Below are 12486 nucleotides of genomic sequence, written 5' to 3'. Positions count from 1 at the left end.
TGTATATAATGTAATTCTATCCGGTTGTTCGGCAATATGGTAGACTCTAGTAGGTCCTAGTTGTAGAGAAAGCTTAGTCATCTTCTTTCACAAGATTTGCTTTTCTATTTTGTTTTAAGAAAAAAAGCCACGTATTTCAATGTCTGACAAGTTCTATAGATACATGTCGAGGTGTATGACTAGATAATGTTTCCATATATTACTTCTCTGTAGGTCATTATCCTTTTTTTTTATTGCACAGTATAGAAAAACGTTTATATTTAACATAGAAATTTACTTTTATTTATTTTTTCTTTTTGTTCAATATTATTCCATGTGTCAAGTTTTTCTTGAGGTTTCCTTTCTGCCTGTTTTTTTGCATTTGTGGTGGGATTTTTTTTTTCTACGATATTAGTAATTTTGCAACTATAAAAATCTGTTTTATGGGAAAAAGTATTTTATTAATTTTTTCCCGAGAGTCCATAATATTATTATTTTTCTTTTTTTTTCTTCCATCAGTATAAATAAAAGTTATCTTTATTCTTCGGGTTGTTACAATTGCGGTGGTTCTTATGTGTTGGTTTTATTTTTTTAAGGTAAACCATTAACGAAAAAAGTAATTTTTATTAACAAAAAACAAAAACTTTCATTTATTTGGGGGGGATTTTCTTTTAAGTGCCTGTTCACACAGAGTATTTTGACGCGGAAACCGCGAAAGAAAACTCGCCAAAAACAGGCCGAGAATGCCTCCCGTTGACTTCAATGGGAGGCAGAGGCGTTTTTTTCCCACGAGTGGAAAAGCCGTCTCGCAGGAATAAGAAGCGACATGCTCTATCTTTAGGCGTTTATGTCTCTGACCTCCCATTTACATGGGAGGCAGAGAAAGCGTATTTCGCTGCGTTTTTTGCCCGTGTCGCTCAATGGCCTCGGGAGCAAAACGCAGCGGCAAACGGCGTGCAGGCAGATCAAAAACAGCCTCAAAATTCCAGACGGAATTTTGAGGCAGAATTTTCTGCTTGCAAAAAACTGAGCTCCTTTCTCCAGCATTGAATTCAACTGTATCGATGTCCTGAGGACGCAGACACAGCTGGAACCGGGACATCGGTGAGTGCTGGCGACCCCCCCCCCCCCCTCAGAGATCTTCACACTACCCCCTCCCCAGAGGGTCGCGACCCACAGTTTGGAAACCCTGCTCTAGGGGTCTTGAAGCAGCGATCCTTTAATCGCTCATAATGACTTGGAATACTTAGTATTCTAAAGCCGTATTGCCTGGCTTTGGCTCTGGCATGACATAGTAGGCAGATACCAATGGCAACCCCCCCCCCCTCCCAGCTGTCATGGCATCCCATGGACACCCTGCAATTTTGTCGCAGGGTGCCGATGGGCTGGTGGAGGGAGTCCTCTCTCTCTGTCAAAGATGCAGCGGTCGCTATTGGCTGTGGCATATAAGGAGCTAAACTGCCAGGATTGGCGTTCTCACTAATCGTGGCAGGAGCCCAGCTGTGTTTAACAGCTGTGCTCCTGCCACTGATCTCGTGGGTATTGTGGCAGTAGCACCCACTCGTAATTTATTTATCCATCGTTAAAAAGAAAATATATTTTTGTTACTGAACAAAAGTAAAGTAAACAATTTTCATATTTTAAATGACCTCTTTTTTAATATCTCCATAAAGTTTCAGATAAAAGGCCTGTTCACAATTGTGATGATCGTTTAGCGTGTAGGTTGGGAAAACTCCCAATGTACACTGTAAGGGTCAGTTCACACGTTGCATAAATACTGCAGTTTTTCCGCAACGGAATTCATTGCAGCAAATACAGTAGCAGCAAAGTGGATGAGAGAGAACAAATCTCAATCCACACGCTATGTAAATACTGAGCGGAAAAAACGCTCTCAGAAATTAACCTGCAATGCAGAGTTTTATTCTGTAGCATGTCAATTGTATTTGCGTAAATGCTGCTTATTTGTTGCGGGTTTTCCCCATTGAACTCAATAGGGAGGTAAAACCTGCAATAAATGGCATTTGTCATGTTTTCTTGCGGCGGGTTCGAATCGATTCCGCTGCAAGAAACGCAACTCAGGAAAAAAATAAAAAAGGAAGGTGTCCGCGGCCAATAGAACCGAACGGTCATGTGCATGGGGCCTTAGGATTATTTGTACCTGTGCATACATCACAGGTATACGTTTAACCCCTTCCTGACATCCGCCGTATATATATGGCGCACGCCGGGTGGGGGAATATGCTGCGGGCTCACGGGCTGAGTCCGCTCCATAGAGCGAGTGTGTCGGCTGTGTGTTACAGCCGACACTCCCGGGTTACGAGTGGGAGATCGCGGCATTTAAATTACTAAAAACAGGGGGGCGACCCCCTGTAACGTCTTAACGGCCCCCCCACGGCGAGATCGGGGGGAGCCGTTGGTTCACACGGCTGCCTGGGGGTCTGACTAAGTCCGCCATCTTGGTACTCCTATGAAGCTCTGCCTCCGGCAGGGCTTCATAGAAGGCTGTCAGAATCACGATATACTGCAATACATTAGTATTGCAGTATATCGTGCAAGCGATCTAACGATCATTGGTTGAAGTCCCCTAGGGGGACTAATAAAAAAATGGAAAAATTAGTTAAATAAAGTTTTGTTTTTTTTGTGTAAAAAAATAAAAATATTAAAAGTTCAAAAAACCCCCCTTTTCCCATTTTCCCCCTAGAGCATAGTATTAAATAAATAAACATAATTGGTATCGCCGCGTCCATAAAAGTCTGAACTATTACAATATATCATTATTTAACCCGCACGGTGAACGCCGTAAAAAAAATAATTGTAAATGCCAGAATCTCTATTTTTTGTTCCTCATCTCCCATAAAAAGTGATCAAACCGTCACATTTACACCAAAATGGTATTATTAAAAACTACAGCTTATCCCGCAAAAAATAAGCCCTTATACCACTTAATCGACGGAAAAATAAAGACGTTACGGCTCTCGGAATTTGGCGAAACAAAATACATTTTCTTTTTTACACTTAGGTTTTTACTTGTAAAATATAGAAAAACCTACACATATTTGGTATCGGCGTAATCGTATTGACCCATAGAATAAAATGAATATGTTGTTTTAATTGTACAGTGAATTCCGTAAAAATGGCGCGCAAAAAAACATGGCGGAATCGCTGTTTTTTTCAATTTCTACCCCACAAATAATTTTTTCCCCATTTCCTAGTAAATTATACGGCAAAATAAATGGTGCTACGAAAAACTACAACTTGTCCCGCAAAAATCAAGCCCTCATAGTACTATATCGACGGAAAAATGAAGGCGTTATGGCCTTTGGAAGGTGGTGAGGGAAAAACGAAAATGAAAATCTGAAAAAGGGCTGCGGCGTGAAAGGGTTAATGTATGCATCATATGCTTTCCGATAGCCTTTCATGACATATTAGTTAAAGAGAACCTTTCACCTGCCCATACATGTGCAGCATATAATAGGCAGGGCTTCACAAACACGGTCTCACTTTACATTTTTTTCCTATCTTTCCCTGTTATTTACATATCAGTGCCGTTATATTTGGCGCCCGATTATGTAAATAAGCCCCTGAACTGTCAATGGGGCGTTTCTATCCAACTAAATGGCAAGGGGGCGTGATATCTTCACTCTGATACTGTCCAATCAGCTACAGTGTCAGGGCGTCTTGCGCTGTGTTCCCTCCCGCCAGAACACACGCAGACTGAGAGAGCGCTCTCTGCAGAAACACCAGTCTGTGTGTGTTCTCGCGGCAGGGAACACCGTGCAAGCCGAATTATTTACATATCGGGCGCCAAATATAACGGCACCAATATGTAAATAACGGAGGAAGATAGGACATTTTTTTTTTAAAGTGAGACCGGGTTTGTACAGCCTTGCCCGTTACATGCTGCACTCATATGCACATGTATGGGCAGGTGAAAGGCTCTCTTTAAATGGATACCAATATAGTCTGCGGGTGATGTATGCGTTAAATGGATGACTAATAGTGGCATCCGTCACCCATAGACTATAATATAATCAGTTTTTAATGGACACATCATAAACTCTCATGACCCCAGTTCATGACGTATCCATTAACCCCTTAATGCTCCATGACCTACTATTAGGTCACATTAACTAGAGAGTTCGCGCTCCGTGACCTAATAAAAGGTCATGGGAATGACCCCCCTTCCCGGCACTTTTATGAGCTGTGACAACTGCTGTCTCGTACAGCAGTTGCCGCATCTCCTTCAGCGGGGACCGATCGCATTGTCTCCACCAATTAACCCCTTAGAAGCCGCGTTCAATAAGCACCATTGACGTCCCGTGACATTATCGCGGGCGGCGATGGTTGCTACGGCATCTGGAGGCCTAACAATGGCCTCCGGCTATGCCATCTACGGAAGCCTAGTGTGTCCTGACAAAGTCAGGACCCACTATGCTAGCTGTCAGCGGTCAGCTGACCGCTCTAATACACTGCACTACGCATGTAGTGCAGTGTATTAGAATTGCAATCACGGCCTGCTGCCCCCAAGTCTCATAGTGGGACAAAGTAATAAAGTAAAAATAAGTTGTATTAAAAAAATTAAAAGTTTTAAAGTAATAAAAGTAGAAATCCCCCTTTTTCCCTTAGCAGTCCCTTTTTTATAAAAAATATAAATTAAATAAACTATACGTAATTGGTATCGCTGCTTCCGTAAAAAAAAGAACGACAAAAGTATTTAGTTAATTATTCCGCACGGTGAATGCCGTAAAAAAAATAAAGAATAAACCATACCAAAATCACAAGCTTTTGGTCACTTCACCTAGCAAAAAATGGAATAAAAAGAGATCAAAAAGTCGCATGTACCTAAAATTGGAACTGATTTGAAACTACAGATCGTTACGCAAAAAAAACAGTCCTCACACGGTTTTATTGATGAAAAAAGAAAAAAGTTCTGGCTCTTAGAATATGGCAACACCTAAAGTAAATTATTTTTTATAAAGAGTATTTTATCGTGCAAACGCAGTAAGACATAAAAAAAACTATAAACATCTGGCATAGCCGTAATCGTATTGCCCCGCAGAATGAAGTGAATATGTCATTTATAGTGCACGATGAACGCTGTAAAAAAAAAAAGGAATAAAAAAACCATAGTAGAATTGATGCTTTTTTAGTCACCACGCCTCTTAAAAAATTGAATAAATGCTCATCAAAAAGTCGCATGCACCCCATGAAAACTACAATAAATTCCTCAAGGGGTCTAGCCCAGAAACCAATCCAGCAAAATCTACATGCCAAATAGTGCTCATGCCTTTCTGAGCCCTGCCATTTGTCCAACCAGCCGTTTATGACCACATGTGGGGTATTGCTGTAATCAGGAGAAATTGCTTTTCAAATGTTGGGGTGTTTTTTCTTCTGTATTCCTTGCAAAAATTTAAAATTTTGTAACATTTATTGGAAAAATATGTGATTTTCAACTTCAAAGCCTAATTCCACAAAATGCAGCAAAAAACCCTGTAAGGTCTAAATGCTCATTATACCCCTTGATAAATTCCTTGAGGGGTGTAGTTTGCCAAATGGGGTCACTTTTGGGGGTTTCCACGGTTTTGGCACCACAAGACCTCTTCAAACCTGACATGGTGCCTAAGGTATAATCTAACAAAAAGGAGGCCTCAAAATCCACTAAGAGCTTTTTTGCTTCTGAGGCCGGTGCTTAAGTCCATTATCACACTACGGCCACACGTGGGATATTTCTAAAAACGGCAGAATCTGAGCAAAAAGTATTGAGTTGCATTTCTCTGGTAAACCCTTCTGTTTTACAGAAAAAAACTGAATAAAAAGGATTTTCTGACAACAAAATGAAATTTGTAAATTTCACCTCTACTCTGCTTTTTAAATTCCTGTGAAACACCTATAGGGTTAAGTCCATTAATGATGGATGCCACTGTTAGGCATCCGTCACAGCATACATTTAACATGTACGTCAGGAACTTTTTCCAGACTTGTACGTCAAACGTAGGCAAAAAATGTGATGTAAGCATAACCTAAACTATAATAAGATTAAGCAGGGTAAGGCTTTATAAAATGAAAGCTGCTTAACAACATAAAAGCGATATTGTGGTATAAGGGTTTTTATTTTTGGATAGTTCTACACTCCACTATATTCATCCTCCATATAGGGGAGGGATGGTTTCAAGAATAAAATGTGTTTAAATAAAAATTAGTTTTATTATGATTCGTTCAGTTATTGAGATATAGCACTAGACAAAAAAAATTAATGCATGAATCCAGGGCAAGTAGAATGAAAACATTCATTGTTCATATCGCTGACGGCATTCAGAGCGCATGAAATTAGTGCACAATAGAAAATAATATATTACAAGTTGACATTGTTTCCCCAAAAATGTTCGTGATTAAACATCCGTGGTTATCAAAATACGTTAAAAGTAACCTTTTAAATGTCATAAATATAATGTATGTGCAATGCAAACCATCTGTGACCACACTGAACCAGCAGTGCATCTTTACTGGAGCACTCAAACATTCTTTTTAGTAAATTTAAAAAAATATATTAACTCCTTTGATTAAGCTCTTGATGATCAAAAATGGAAATATGCTGATTACTGCATGAAGAGGTACATGGAGTATTTTAGGCTCCATAGTATGTAGCCACAGGAATGCCATGTACCACAGTATGGTGCTTCATATTGTACCATATTTAGAGAGAGAGCTTGGTGAGACATGCCACAATTTGCCTCTGCTAAAATCAAAGGCATAAATAGGTCATATAGGCACATACAGTAAGCCCTTATTCACTACTATGGGGCGCTACATTACGGCGCCACAACAATATAATTGAATGGAGGAGCACCCATAGAAGTGAAACCGGTAATTTTCTTAAAAAAAACAGTATGTGGGCTTATTTAGATGAACGTATAATAGGTCCGTGCAACGCGCGTGATTTTCACGCGCCTCGCACGGACCTATGTTAGTCTATGGGGCCGTGCAGACAGTCTGTGATTTTCATGCAGCGTATGTCCGCTGCGTGAAACGTACAACATGTCCTATATTTGTGCGTTTCTCGCGCATCACGCACCCTTTGAAGTCAATGGGTGCGTGAAAATCAAGCGCAGCACACAGAAGCACTTCCATGTGACGCTCGTGATTCGTGCAAGAGCAGTAAAAGGTATGAATGAAAACAGAAAAGCACCACGTGCTTTCCCGTTTACAAACATACAGAGTGTCATAATGATGGGGCTGCGCGAAAATCACACAGCCGCGCATCATATGGTGACACCCGGAGCTGTTAAGTGACTTTTGCACGCGCAAAACGCACACGCTCGTGTAAGGCTGGGTTCACACACAGTTTTTTTGTAGGAGGAAAATCTGCCTCAAAATTCAGTTTGGAGCTCCGTGGGCAAAAAACGCAGTGAAATACGCTTCTTCTGCCTCCCAATGATGTCAATGGGAGGTCAGAAGCGTAAACGCCCGAAGATAGGGCATGTCCCTTCTTTTTCCCGTGAGCCAGTTTTTCCGCTTGTGGGAAAAAGCCTCCGTCTCCCATTGAAATCAATGGGAGGCTTTTTTGCCACGTTTTCGTCACGGTTTCCGCAACAAAAAAAGTGTCAGAAAACAGTGTGGCCCTAAGGGTATGTGCACACACACTAATTACGTCCGTAATTGACGGACGTATTTCGGCCGCAAGTCCCGGACCGAACACAGTGCAGGGAGCTGGGCTCCTAGCATCATACTTATGTACGATGCTAGGAGTCCCTGCCTCTCCGTGGAACTACTGTCCCGTACTGAAAACATGATTACAGTACGGGACAGTTGTCCTGCAGCGAGGCAGGGACTCCTAGCATCGTACATAAGTATGATGCTAGGAGCCCAGCTCCCTGCACTGTGTTCGGTCCGGGACTTGCGGCCGAAATACGTCCGTCAATTACGGACGTAATTAGTGTGTGTGCACATACCCTTAGAAATTTCAAGCACGACCCTTTAACACTTATGACATTTGTTCCTTAGCAACAGACTACAAACTGTCATCTTGTTAGTATAGTGCATGCTAATGGTTTCTGTTTGTCACCGTTGTGACAGGGCTCCCCGTTGTTCTTGACGGAATCAATAGCGTAGTCGACTGCGCTATTGATTCCTTCAAAACAACGGAACCCTGTCAAAACGGTGACAAACGGAAGACATTAGCAACGTTTCCGTCACCATTGAGATCGATGGTGGGGGAAACGGAAGCTAAGGTTTCAGTTTGCCTTTCCGTTGAGGGGTTAACCCGACGTAAACCTCAGACTGAACACCTCAAAGGGAAGGGCAACGCTGATGTGAACACAGCCCTAATATCCTAAGTTATGAAATATTTTTTATGCGTTTTGATAAGTTGACTTCCTGCTGTAAAAATGACCATGTCAGTGCAATATTTGCTGAGTTTTTTTTTTTTTTTTCATTGAAATGTTTTCTATTTTATAGGATCTTAAGTATCTATTTTAGATAAAACACCTGTATTGTTACATAATATGCACTTCTGAGTCACTCGTGCCTCCTATAAGGCTATGTTCACACTGAGTTTTTTAATGAGTTTCTTGAGGCGGAAACCACGCCCAAAAACTCGTCAAACGGCCCGAAAATGCCTCCCATTGATTTCAATGGGAGGCGGAGGCGTCTTTTCCCCGCAAGCGGTAAAACCGCCTCGCGGGAAAAAGATGCGACATGCCCTATCTTCAGGCATTTAAGCCTCTGACCTCCCATTGACTTCAATGGGAGGCAGAGAAAGCGTATTTCGCTGCGTTTTATGCCCGCGGCGCTCAATGGCCGCGGGCGAGAAACGCCTCAAATCGGCGTGCAGGGAGAGGAAAATCTGCCTCAAACTTCCAAATGGAATTTTGAGGCAGAAATTCGGCCTGCAAAAAAACTCAGTGTGAACATAGCCTAATGGTGACGTTATAATATGTTAAAATTTACGTCTACAACGCAGTCACAATGTATGCAAAAATTTACACGCCTGCTTTTGTATATTTAGTCTTTTTTTTTTTTGTTGCGAAGTATGACATTTATATGTCTCTGCAAATAGTTCAACATAATGTAATACCACAGTGACAGCCTAACCTGCTTTTATTATGCATACATTGAAGGAAATTTATTAATATTGTCTTAAAACCTTGAGGCTATTTTGACCCTTGAGGCGACAGCAATTTTTTCAGTTTTTGCATGACTGCGTCCAAGAGTCATAATTATTATTTTTTTTATTTTTTCAATTAACGTAGCCGTTTGAGGGCTTGTTTTTTGCAGGACGATTTGTATTTTTTAATAGCACCATTTTGGGGTACATATAATGTATTCATAATTTTTTACTAATGAGATTAATGCGGGGACTGGACAGCAAATCCCAAATTATTTACTGACCATTGTTAACTTTATTTGGTGATGCCAAATTTATGTATGTATTTTTTTTTTTTAATGTTCTACTACGTTTGTACAAAAAAATCATTTTGTTTTTTGTGTCGCCATATTTGGAGACTCAACTTTATTTTAGTGTCTACAGAGCTGTGTGAGAGCTTGAGTTTTTTGCGGGATGAGCTCCACTTTTACTGGTACCATTTTTGGGTACATACAACTTTTTTATTACATTTTTCTGGGAGGTGGAATAAATCAGATAAAGCAATTTGGACATTATTTTTTTTTTTCTACAGCATTTACCATTCAGTATAAATAACGCATTCGTTTTATAGCGTGGGTCTTAACGATTCTGCGATACTTATTGTGTTTTTTTTTTTTTTACAACGCATTTTTTTAATGGGGACCTTTTTTTTTTTTTTTTTTTTTTTTTTTTTTTTTTTTTTTTTTTGTTTTTCTTTTTGTGGTCCCACCAGAGGATTTGATCGGTGATATAATACACTACAATACTTCTGTAACGCTAATAAGAGAATGAAGATGGTAGACCTTGGCCACTGGCTGCCATGGAAATCCATTAGTACCCTGAGGTGCCAAATCTATCACAGTGGTGCATGCTGTATGAGAAATTTGGTGCATCTTGTTACACTTTTCTCTTCCTTTTTCATCTCCTGGTTGTTGTACTTTGTCAACATAATGTGCCACAGAAAATGGCGCATTCTATTATTAAATCTGATTCTTTTTACGACGACTCTTAGCCATGATTTGAACTGTCTAGGAAGGTGCAAAAAAAATTGAAAACACGATAATTTTGGCGCAGGCAATTTTGCTGCATTTTGTGCCAGAATTCTAGAGCATTTTGCTTAGTAAATCTCCCTCACTATCTTCTGTGGAGCAGTATAGGTGGCACACAAAATGCTTCAGTTATCTACTTCCATTGAGCTGAAATGGTTTTACCTTCGTTAAATGTCAGTCTGAAAGTAGACCTTGGAAAAAACATTTGTAATATTTTTGTCAGTCAGTCTGAAATCTTCCATGAAATGGGTATAGTAAGAAAAAACAATAACCTCAATTTATATAGAAGAAACAAGATTACATTACTAACCCCATCCCAACATTTGACGTAACTGTTCATCATAGGGCGGAGTATGGAGAGGGCTCCCAGAAGGCTAATGAAGGCTCCCAGGTCTGCCATCTATCTGCTCCTAATAGAAGTCTGTTAATAGCACGATTCACTGCAATACACAGGAATTGTACCAGCGATCAGACGATCCATTGTTCATGTCCCCTGGGGGGAATTTAAAAAAACAAAAAACTGTTAAATGAAGTTTAAACAAATTTTCCTATCTTTTTCCTAAAGTAATGTAAAAAACAAAATAAACAATTGGCATCTCTGCATCTGTAAAAGTCTGAATTATTACAATATAACCTAATTTATCCCGCGTGGTGAAAGGCATAGAAAAAAACTGCCAGAATTGCTGTGATTTTTTGGGGGGGTTTTTTTCTGGTCACAATACCTTCTAAATAAATTGGAATAAAAAGTGATAAAGTCATGGTATTAATGAAACTGCTCGATCAATGGAAAAATGTCAAAGTTATGACTCTCAGAATATAGCCATACGTTTCCCTGTACATTATACACTTAATGGTGCCATTAAAAACTATAACTCGTCCCACAAAAAACAAGCCCTCATGTCTGTCGACGGAAAAATACAAAAGTTATGGCTTTTGGGATGAGGGGACATAAAAATGCGGTGGCGAGAGATTGAGGTCTAGGTAAAATATATGTTTAGTATTGCATTGCTAATAGATTGAAGTCATTTAAGATTTCTTTCCAGGACTTGAAAACGAAAGTAAGATGTCTTCTAATTCCCAGGGAGAGTGCAAATATGACAACTGGTGACAGGATGAGACGAGTGTGTTAAACACAGAGTAAACCTTTTTATTTTGTAACTTTTTCTGTGGGTCACAGGAGTGTATTTGCATTCAGATTGATTAAGAAAACATCAAGGTTTTATGTCTGTAAAGCTTCTGCAGAGTTTAGCCACTCTTTAAAACTACCGACATACTACAGGGACCACTTCCATTATTTATGGCCTGATTATTTCTAAGAAATGAAGTATAAAGCCGTAAAGTTTTTTTACTTTTTCTGTCATAAACCTTAATTAATGACCAAGTCAGGTTGTCTTCTGTGCAGTATTCTGGACATACTATATCCTTCAGGTAGCTCATTATCTTAAACCAATTTATCTAAAAAGGAAGCAGTAGACCTCTGACTTTGTCATAATCCAGTTGAAACAATTAAGTATGTTGTTACAGTAGTCATCCTAGGAGTGGCGCATAATATTATACTGTAAAGTAATTGCTGTCAGCTTTAATGTACTACATGAAAGGCTGAGGTCCATTTTGCCCTTAGGAGAATTAAATGCTTGGAATTAGCTCTAAATACTTAGTACTGAGAGAACATTTTACTTAAGGTGATCTCTTCTCCTTTTTCCAAGTAATGCTTTTGTACAAACTCATTTCCTGGAAGTCTAAAACACATTTTTATTGAATGATTCTTGTCCTGTGTTTAACTGTTCATATTTTAGAGGCAATATTAAAGATCTGACTTTCTGCAGTGCAGATTGTTCCATAGCAGGAGAGGAAAGTGCAGCTTTGTAGAGCACATTTCAGTTACATAATCAGTGGGAAAAAAACGCTGTACACTTTAACGGTGCTTGTTTATGCAATAGCTGTTTACAACATTGAAATGAGCTTAGGCCATGATTGTGCTTTTTTCTATTCTTAATTATTTATTAGTTAATCTTAAAGTGCTTGAATAATAAACCTCAATTGTTTGGCAGTTGCCAGCTTTTTCCAGGAATGGTTTGAAACTTTATCTCAATGGTTTAAAACGTATCTCATACGTCCTTGCAAGGATGCACTTTAGTAGCCAAGGACGTATTTGATAAATCCTTGATACTAAAGTGTCTAGCTCAGGCTAGAGCTGCGACCTTGGTATTGTAAAGCCAAGAATCTTGGCTAGCTGCGCTCTGACCTGAGCTATAGCGGGTATAAGTGGGAGCTGAATATACTTGCTGCTCTCCAGCTCGTGTGAAAAATTAGAGGGGACCCAGCTGCCAGCGCACA

General features: G+C 39.8%; 1 protein-coding gene across 4 annotated transcripts in view; it reads left to right on the top strand.

Annotated features, from left to right (window-relative positions):
• The window catches only part of SOCS2 (suppressor of cytokine signaling 2), a 36476-nt gene that overhangs the window by 2575 nt on the left and 21415 nt on the right, over nucleotides 1–12486 (top strand). The gene's annotated exons all lie outside the window — the stretch shown is intronic.

Source organism: Rhinoderma darwinii, chromosome 3 (assembly GCF_050947455.1).
Source record: "Rhinoderma darwinii isolate aRhiDar2 chromosome 3, aRhiDar2.hap1, whole genome shotgun sequence".
Classification (NCBI taxonomy): Eukaryota; Metazoa; Chordata; class Amphibia; order Anura; family Rhinodermatidae; genus Rhinoderma; species Rhinoderma darwinii.
This window is presented reverse-complemented; position numbering and strand designations above follow the sequence as displayed.